The sequence below is a fragment of the Aulonocara sp. 'chitande type north' Nkhata Bay genome, linkage group LG12 (genome assembly GCF_057382095.1).
Source record: "Aulonocara sp. 'chitande type north' Nkhata Bay isolate Kocher_YH1m ecotype deep benthic linkage group LG12, A_spYH_male_GT1.1, whole genome shotgun sequence".
Lineage (NCBI taxonomy): Eukaryota > Metazoa > Chordata > Actinopteri > Cichliformes > Cichlidae > Aulonocara > Aulonocara sp. 'chitande type north' Nkhata Bay.
This window is the reverse complement of record NC_141355.1, coordinates 31,389,181-31,399,155: the sequence shown is the minus strand read 5'-3', so window position 1 is coordinate 31,399,155 and position 9,975 is coordinate 31,389,181.

Below are 9,975 nucleotides of genomic sequence, written 5' to 3'. Positions count from 1 at the left end.
CTATAAAGCACTATCCAAACTTCAAATCAAGTGGCAAAATCTCCAAATTAAAAGTACTCGCAAACTATAAAAATTTGATTATACTTAAAAATATGCAAAAACTAATTTAGTGGAATTTTTACCTGCTCAAGAATACATTGAACATGCAATATTTAATTGAAAAGAACAAAATTTGTGTACTTTTAGAAAGGATTATTAAATATTTGGGGATACTAGACATAAAGAGGGTCTCGTACATTTACGGGCATCTAATTTCCTGGATTTAATGGTTTAAAAGTTTAATAGGTCTTTGAAGTTGATAATAAAATTGAGTCCATTATTAGCAAAAAGAATTTTAAAAAAAAAAAGAGCAAAAAAATGCTTAATATATAATAATTGTTTTAAACTTAAGCTTTGTAATTGTAGCAGATTTCATTGTCTGTAATTTTTTATTTAGCCCCACAGTAGTAAAAGCCATAAATGGGAGTTAGATTTATTACTAGTATTTTACACAGCATTCAGCTATAATAACATGTTCTGCATTTTCCTACTTCACCATCTGATCTGAACAGCTGCACTCTCTTAATTAATTAATGACCTAACATTTCTCAGTAACCAATAACTAGATGGAACAGCACAGTATCTAAGAGAGTGATCAGACAGTGTTTGAGCTAAAGACGCTGTGTGTTTCTTTTGGGGGCTTTTTACACACTGATCCACCACCGTTTTCCCATAGTACAATGCATATCTGGTAACATTACCGTATTCAGATCAGAAAACCGTTTCAGCTGCAGGCATCTACTCCTGTAATTTAAACAATCACCTTGCTACACTGCACATGAATATTACGTAACATGGTATGACTAGCTCATGTTCAGACATTTAAGATACTGTTCAGCCATTTTGTTTACTGGGTAGTGCATAATGGCCGAGTTAGCTGAGCAGGAATCCACTAAAGCCAAAAAAATAATATAAATTTTTTAAATTAATTACAAAAACCTTATAGGAAAACCCAAGAAACAGTTGCAGAAGCACAGAAAAAAACTGCCGTGTACGTTATAGTGTGTAAATTCAAAAACTGTATAGAGAGAATGGTGCAATGAAAACAGAATAAGATAAGATGAACTTTATTGAGTAGAATATAGGCAGTAAGAGTTTTTTAATTAACTTTAAATTATGTTTGCCAAAGACAATGCAGCAAATTAACCCAGTTCTACCTGCTAGCTAAAGATGTTATGCTTCTCCCCCTTATACCGTTTAGGACGACTATAGAAAGTTACTAAAATAACCATTGATGAAAACGTATCAAACTTTAAGTATTTACCTTTGTCATAGTTTTCGATTCTTTGGTATCCTTTTGTCCTCCACCTTCTTAAACACCAGGGAGAGAAAAGGCGCAACAGACGAAAGACCGCGAAGACTAGACGCTAGGCGGTGCAATCTGCTCCTCCCTCTTTTTAAACGAGCCAATAGGAGCTGCTCACATTAAAAACAACTTTATTTAAAAAGTCGTTTTACACCTGATACAAAAATTTTAAAAGTCAAACAATGCACAAGTTTAAAAGAACAATTTTATTTTTAAAAGTTTTTTAAGCATAGGGATGGTTAATATGTTTTAAAAAGTAATATATAATATTTATCAAAAAGTGTCACCCAAATCAACATCATAATAAAAATATAATTAATAAAAATATAATAATGATAAGAAGAAGAATAACAGTTTACCTAAAAGCTCTTCTAACATTAGACTGGTTTTGAAAAGTTTCAATAGTGTCAATACACCATAAGGACAAGGGAGTTTCACAGTTGAAGTGTGACTGCTTGAAAGACCCCATTCCCTCTCCTTTCCACTAGTTCAAAGAAAATATAAATTATTTCTGGTTATATAATTTGAGGGCACAAGTTTGAAGAGTAACATTTTAACAGATCGGTAATATACTTCAGGAGCTTTACTGGATCTGATTAACCAAAACTTCCATCTTCCATGTAACTAACTGTCTTTTCTCTAATACAGTAGAGTGTGTCTGATCTACTAAAAATCCTCAACTGCATGTTTGCTCAAGTAAATAGTCTTAATTGTTTGAACAACCAGTAATCCTTAATTTGCAAATGCCAAATCTGGATTTTGTCTGTGTAATTCACTTTTATCTTAGGTTTTTTATTCGTATTTTTTGCTTTTCTTTTTTTCTACTCTTGTGTCCGTTTTAATCACTTATTATTGCTGCTGTGACAAGTGAATTTACCTAAGAAGAATCATGAAGTCCTTATTTTATCTTATCTGAGCCTCACCATGCAGCCTACCATGCAGAGTTCACATTAAGTACATAAAATGAAATCTAAAATTAAAAAGTAACCAGTTTCAAACCAGTTATTTGGAATAGTGTGCAGAGTGTTTTGAGTAACATTGAATGTTCAAAAACACCAAAGTTCCTATAGTCTCACTTGACAGCTGGGTTGTAGTGTCTGATAACACATAACATCTTGAGGTCTCAATGTGGACTTTGAGTACATTTGCTAGCCAAGGCTAAATACTGAGAGGGTCAAAAATGAAGGGTCAAGAACATCTGACTGTACGTAAGGGTAGCAAAAGTGATAGACTGAGGTTGTGCCAAATATGTTAAAGTTAGGGTGATTTCTTAGAGAATGGTACCACGTGGGTGCCGTCTGCAGGTTATAAAAGAGAGTTATGTTCATACTTTCTTTTGAGATTATTTTTACAATTTGACTTTCAGAACTCCCTGGGTTGTGCGCAATCTGTGATGGGCTTGTTTGAAATAAATCCTCCTTTATTCAAATAACACTTTCTCAGGCTCTTCACAGAAGAAGAATCCTCACATAAGCATGTGCTACCATTTTGAACCAATGTACACATTTACCATCACTAACCCAACTAGGACCTACATTGGATGCCCACCCATATGGATTTGATGTTAGAAACGCAAGTGGGTCCCATATATACTAAACAATCTTGAGCCCATGTAAAATATATGCCCATATTAATTTAACACAACCCATTTGGGGCCCACATAGACATGTTTTCAGGGTCTGACTTGCATTTGCCCATGTGTGACACATATAGTTTGACCAGGTGGGCCCCACCTATGTCATCAGTACCAAAAAATATATACCGATTACCTCACTTTGCCCCACCTGGGGCACACAGCAAATGCTTTTCTTTAAATGACTGTGTTTGCCCATGTCTAACCCAGGTGAAAAACCCAAGTGGGTCCTACGTGTGTTTCCCATTTTGAAACAAGTGAAGTGTTTCCCATGTTTGACCCAGCCAGGACCTACTATATGTTTCCACTCGGTTTTGCCCATATGGCTTTAATGTGAGAAACCTAAGTGGGTCCCATATATACTAAACAATCTTGAGCCCACATAAAATATATGCCCATATTAACTTAACATAACCCATATGGGGCCCACATAGACATGTTTTCAGGGTCTGACTTGCATTTGCCCATGTGTGACCCATATAGTTTGGCCAGGTAGGCCCCACCTGTGTCATCAGTACTAAAAAATATATACTGATTACCTAACTTTGCCCCACCTGGGGCACACAGCAAACGCTTTTCTTTAAATGACTGTGTTTGCCCATGTCTAACCCAGGTGAAAAACCCAAGTGGGTCCTACGTGTGTTTCCCATTTTGAAACAAGTGAAGTGTTTCCCATGTTTGACCCAGCCAGGACCTACTATATGTTCCCACTTGGTTTTGCCCATATGGCTTTCATGTGAGAAACCCAAGTGGGTCCCATATATACTAAACAATCTTGAGCCCACATAAAATATATGCCCATATTAACTTAACATAACCCATATGGGGCCCACATAGACATGTTTTCAGGGTCTAACTTGCATTTGCCCATGTGTGACCCATATAGTTTGACCAGGTGGGCCCCACCTATGTCATCAGTGCTAAAAAAATATATTGATTACCTAACTTTGCCCCACCTGGGGCCCACATAGACATGTTTCAGGGTCTGACTTGCATTTGCCCATGTGCGACCCATATAGTTTGACCAGGTGGGCCCCACCTATGTCATCAGTGCTAAAAAAATATATTGATTACCTCACTTTGCCCCACCTGGGGCCCACATAGACATGTTTTCAGGGTCTGACTTGCATTTGCCCATGTGCGACCCATTTAGTTTGACCAGGTAGGCCCCACCTGTGTCATCAGTACTAAAAAATATATACTGATTACCTAACTTTGCCCCACCTGGGGCACACAGCAAACGCTTTTCTTTAAATGACTGTGTTTGCCCATGTCTAACCCAGGTGAAAAACCCAAGTGGGTCCTACGTGTGTTTCCCATTTTGAAACAAGTGAAGTGTTTCCCATGTTTGACCCAGCCAGGACCTACTATATGTTCCCACTTGGTTTTGCCCATATGGCTTTCATGTGAGAAACCCAAGTGGGTCCCATATATACTAAACAATCTTGAGCCCACATAAAATATATGCCCATATTAACTTAACATAACCCATATGGGGCCTACATAGACATGTTTTCAGGGTCTAACTTGCATTTGCCCATGTGTGACCCATATAGTTTGACCAGGTGGGCCCCACCTATGTCATCAGTGCTAAAAAAATATATTGATTACCTAACTTTGCCCCACCTGGGGCCCACATAGACATGTTTCAGGGTCTGACTTGCATTTGCCCATGTGCGACCCATTTAGTTTGACCAGGTGGGGCCCACCTGTGTCATCGATACTAAAACATATATTGATTACCTAACTTTGCCCCACCTGGGGCACACAACAACAGCCTATCCTTAAATGACTGTGTTTGCCCATGTCTATCCCAGGTGGAAAACCCAAGTGGGTCCTACATGTGTTTCCCATTTTGGACCAAGTTAAGTGTTTCCCATGTTTGACCCAGCTAGGACCTACTAAAAGTGCTCACTTGGGATGGCCCATATGGGTTTAATGTGAAGAACCCAAGTAGGCCCCATACAAAAAGCCCAGTTTGAGCCCATGCCCACATGGTACCCATCCAGCCCGAGCAAAAACCAGGTGGGGCCCATATATACATGTTGGCTGGGTTATTACTTATTATTAGTGCTGTCAGCGTTAATCTCGTTAATATGACGTTAATGCCATAACAGCATTAACGTGGAAAATCCCTGTTAGTGAGCCCAGTGCAGCCCTCGCACCGCGTTATCGAGCTAACGGAGAGAGCACTAGGTGCTGCTAGGCAGCTAGTGGAGCACTTTAAGAGAAGTGAGCTGGCTAGTACAAGGCTAAAAATGAAACAGGAGCAAATGAATGTGAAGAAAAATACACTGATCCAAGATGTCAGTACAAGATGGAATAGTACATTCCACATGATAGAGAGACTCCTCGAATAGCGCTGGCCTCTCACTGCTACTCTTTCAGATCCCGAGGTAACGCCAAGGGGGAAACACTACTTCGACTTGAAGCCAGAGCAGTGGGTGCTGCTTGAAGAACTGAAGCAAGGGTTGGCACCTTTTGAGACTGGTCCTGTTTACCTTAGTGGACAGCAGTACACAACCATTTCAGGTCTTCCACAGGTGGTCAAAGGGCTGACACGGGCTGTACACCAAAGCCAACCTGAGACGAGCTCAGGAAAATCTTTCATTGCCAGTGCAGAAAAAGGCATAACATAGAGATGGGGGAGTATATCCACTTTCTCAGCAGACAAAGAAAACCCTGTTATTCTCGCAGCTGCCTTAGACCCCGGATACAGAAAGTTGAAGTTTTTGGCTCCTGAAGATGTCATCAGTGCAGGGGACTGTTGAAGTGCTTGCTGTCAAAGAAACAAATGCTGGGACACATGAGCATTCAAAAGTGCAGACGGCCAATGGTTCAGTTAGAATTGAAAAGACCCCTTGAGTCTGACACAGACAGACTCAAGGAGTCAAGAAGCATCTAACAATGAGGTGACAATGAGGAAGAAGCATCTAAGGAGGACCAAGATGTCCAAAATGTGAGAAGTGAAGTTCAGCTGTACTTTAAGGAAGCCACAGTTTCTAAAAAGGATGATCCTCTTAAATGGTGGAGCGAAAATGAGGGACGTTTCCCCACAAAGCTAGCCAAATATTTTCTGTGCATTCCTGCAACCTCCACCCCATTGGAGTGGATCTTCTCCACAGCAGGGAACATCTGCTCTCAAAAAAGAGCAAGCCTTTCTGCAGAACTAGAGATGGCACGATACCACTTTTTTATGTCCGATACCGATACCGATATCATAAATTTGGATATCTGCCGATACCGATATGAATCCGATATAGTGTTTTTTAATCAACAAAACTGTTTTTTAAATATCTTGCTGCATTTTGTATAAGTTCATACTCAAGTTTAAAACAACAACTACACTAAAGCTATTCTGTTATACCTGTATCCAAAAAAAATATTTCATAGTTCAGCAATACTGATCAATCTAATAAACTTAAACCTACACCATCCTCCCTATTCTGGTATTTTAAAGAGTACTTAGCATATATATTAAGCAACCTAACTAATAGGGTTCCAACTCCCAGCAACAACAAAAATAAATAAATAAAAAATAGGGAACCACCCCTCACGCTCCACCTCATGATGCTTAATCGACGTAATCAACCTTAATTTGATGCAGTGTGGAAAAAAAAATGCACAGAAATCAATTATTTTTCAAGAAATATTAAATAGATTCAACATCTTTCTTCAACAAAATTGCAGACTGCACAGATGGTACCTTCCCAAAGGAAAATGTACTATAGCTTACTAGGGTGTATATATTAGACTTAATAGTTACTATATACAGTAATGGACTTCTATTCATTTTGCATCAAATTAAAACTTTGGCTGTCAGATAATTATTTATTAAAAGCTCGACATTTTAAATGAGAATAAGAAAGAAAAGTATGTCTTTGTGCCTCCTTTTCCCTGTTAATGCCCTATCGGCCCCCCTGGCTAAACTTTGCTAGATCCGCCCCTGCACAGTTACCAGCCGTCAGCTACGTAGAAAAAGATCCTCTAGTAGAAAGTAATATTAAATAAATTCTAACAACAGCTTATAGAGCTTAAACGTGCTGCTGTTGTTCAGCCGCTGGTTTCCTCTTTCTGGTGCAAAGTGGGCCAAAAGCAAACAAGAGAGACATACTCCCGACAGAAAAGCCGATCAGCTGATCGTTAAGCAGTTTCATGATTGAAGTAGCAGCAAGAAGAGGCAGTTGTTTGTTAAGCTTAACGCAGGAATGCTTTACAAACATTCAGAGATGGACTTACACACTTGCTTTACTTCTCTCGGGGATAACTTTGTCGGAGATGAAATGCGGGGTTGCTAGCGAAGCTCCACATGCTATCCAGACCACCGACAGGTCCCGCATGCCACAGCCGCTCTATCACGTGATGCATACTGCTCCGACGTGCTAACGTTCTGAGGTGAGTTACGGCGTGTTGCAAGTTTTGTGAGGTGCTTTCGTGATATTTAATGGATCGGATTACATTTTTTATTTTTCTCCGATATCCGATCCAGTAATTTAGGTCAGTATCGGACCGATACCGATACGTAATATCGGATCGGTCCATCTCTATGCAGAACATGTAGAAAAGCTAACTTTCCTGGCTATGAACAATAATCTTGGGTAGATTGCTATACTGACTATATAGTCCCAAAGTTCAATATAGTTGTGAGCACTTTTGTTATATCCGTTTTCGGTTTGTTGCTTCAAACTAGAAATTTCATTAAAAGTTTAATAAACTATCATCTTGTCTTTATTTTTAGTTCCACATACCTTAAACACATTAAGCTGTAAGCTAATGATAGTTATATAAGAGCAGATGCATGCTGGTGCAATAAGCTGTACGTTTTACATCCAATGGATGTATGATCTGATTAGTTGACTAATCGCAAAAATAATCGGTGACTAGTCGACTATCAAAATAATCGTTTGTGGCAGCCCTAATCAGCAGTATACAGCACTACTAAATGGCAATGAAATTTTTTCCTTCCACATTTACCCCAAACTTTCATGTTTTTCATATTGATTTATCCTTTTAAGTATGCAACACATTTTAAAACGGTGCATATTTCTGCAACTCTTGAGATTAATTCCATATTCTTATACCCTTAACTGTCGGACACATTTGCCTTTGTGTGGTCCTAGCAAACTGATGCTTAAAATCAAACTTCCTTCTACTGTCCCCACTTCCTGAACACAATACAAACATGAATCACCATGGTCAATTCAGATGTCCAACACGGTTGCATAATTCATAACCCTCGCTGAAATACCATACATGTAGTCTGGAGTCATCTATCTATCTATATAAAAATAAAAAGCTCAATCATGAGATGAATATTTATCGTAACAATCATGGTAATTATTTAGGCCATAACTGTGCAGTCCTACTATAGAACATAATAATATGGTGTTGTTAAGCTTTCTTTCTTAGTAAATATCTTCTCTTAACCAAAGTTAAAGAGTATAGTTTGAGGTGAAACAATTCTTTGAAATGTTCTGTAGTTGAAGACTGATTTCTATGGTCTATTGATTTGTCTATGTCATTTCTTGTATGTTTGTTTGTTTTTTTCCCCTTTCCTTATCAAAATTGATGTTTGCTCTTTTGAGACTAATTTTTCTTTTCCAAGTGTACAAACAGATTCACTCACCTGTGACAGTTTGCTGACAAAGACAGACTTTGGTTTGTAACAAACTCAACTCATTATCTACTCTGCTCAGCACTCAGCACTAATAACTTGTTCCTGACAAAATTATGTTGTTTACTTTGAATTTACTTTTGGAAATGAACTTACAAGAGTGTTTTCCTTAGAATGACTGCTTCATGGGGCTGGACAACTATGACAGCTATTAATTTTCCTCATAGCTTTGACCCATCCAGCCAATGGAGCTCATAGCCAGACCTGGTACTGCCATTCATACCTGCCAGTATGAATGTAAGGCAATTACAGAGGACACGTGTGGAAAGAATGTAAATGTAAATGGGCTTTACTTTTATAAAAATTGGTTGCAAGTCAAACTCGTTATTGTAGCTTTACTTGACTTAGACAGAAATCTGGGCAATTCTGCTGACCATCAGCAGTAGGGCTGCCACGATTAGTCGACTAGTCACGATTACGTTGACTATCAAAATTGTCGACGATTAATTTAATAGTCGACGCGTCGTTTGAAGCTTTGTCAGATCACAAAAGATGCAGGAATGAGTAGTAGGATTTAAGAGTGTAATAACGGACTGTAACAGAAGATGGCAGCACTGCATGTACAAGGATGCCAGCTGCCGTTAAACCCCGAAGAAGTAGCTCTGTCCCAGAATTCATAGCGCAGCCCAGCTCAGTTTCCAACAATGGCGGCAGCTAGTTAATTTTAATATTACTCTTATTATTCTTTCTGTGTCACAAAATAAACATTCAATATATTTTCAGGTGAGAATGTAGCTGTATAAACCTCAAATATCTGCTCAGTTTATCAAGACACCACATATTTTCAAAAGTGCTCCGATGTTTTCGGAGACGTCTGTTACCCACTAACTTGATAGCTAGCCAGGGGCAAGGCTCACTAGAGCCCGTGAGAACACCGGACTCCCGGCAAATCGTTTTCAAACCCACCGCCGTCTTTCACTACTCAGGTTAAACATATAAGTCACTTAGATAATTTAAAATGTTATTGTTTGGCTTTTTTTTTAGTATTGATTTACTCAGGAACAAATAAAGTTTGGCTGAGATTAAAGTTATAGTTTTTATACAGCTGAATAAACGTCAAGCAGACAACTGATTTTCAGAAGTGTGAGATGCTCGAGAATATACTCCGGTGTCCCGTTATATTTTAGATAGCAAGGAGTTTATTAAACTTCACTGAAACAATCTGCAAATTTCATTAAAATTTAATAAACTATCATCTTGTCTTTATTTTTAGTTAGCACATACCTTAAACACTTAAAGCTGCAAGCTAATGATAGTTAAACAAGAGCAGATGCATGCTGGTGCAGTAAGCTGTACGTTTTACGTCCAATGGATGCATGATCT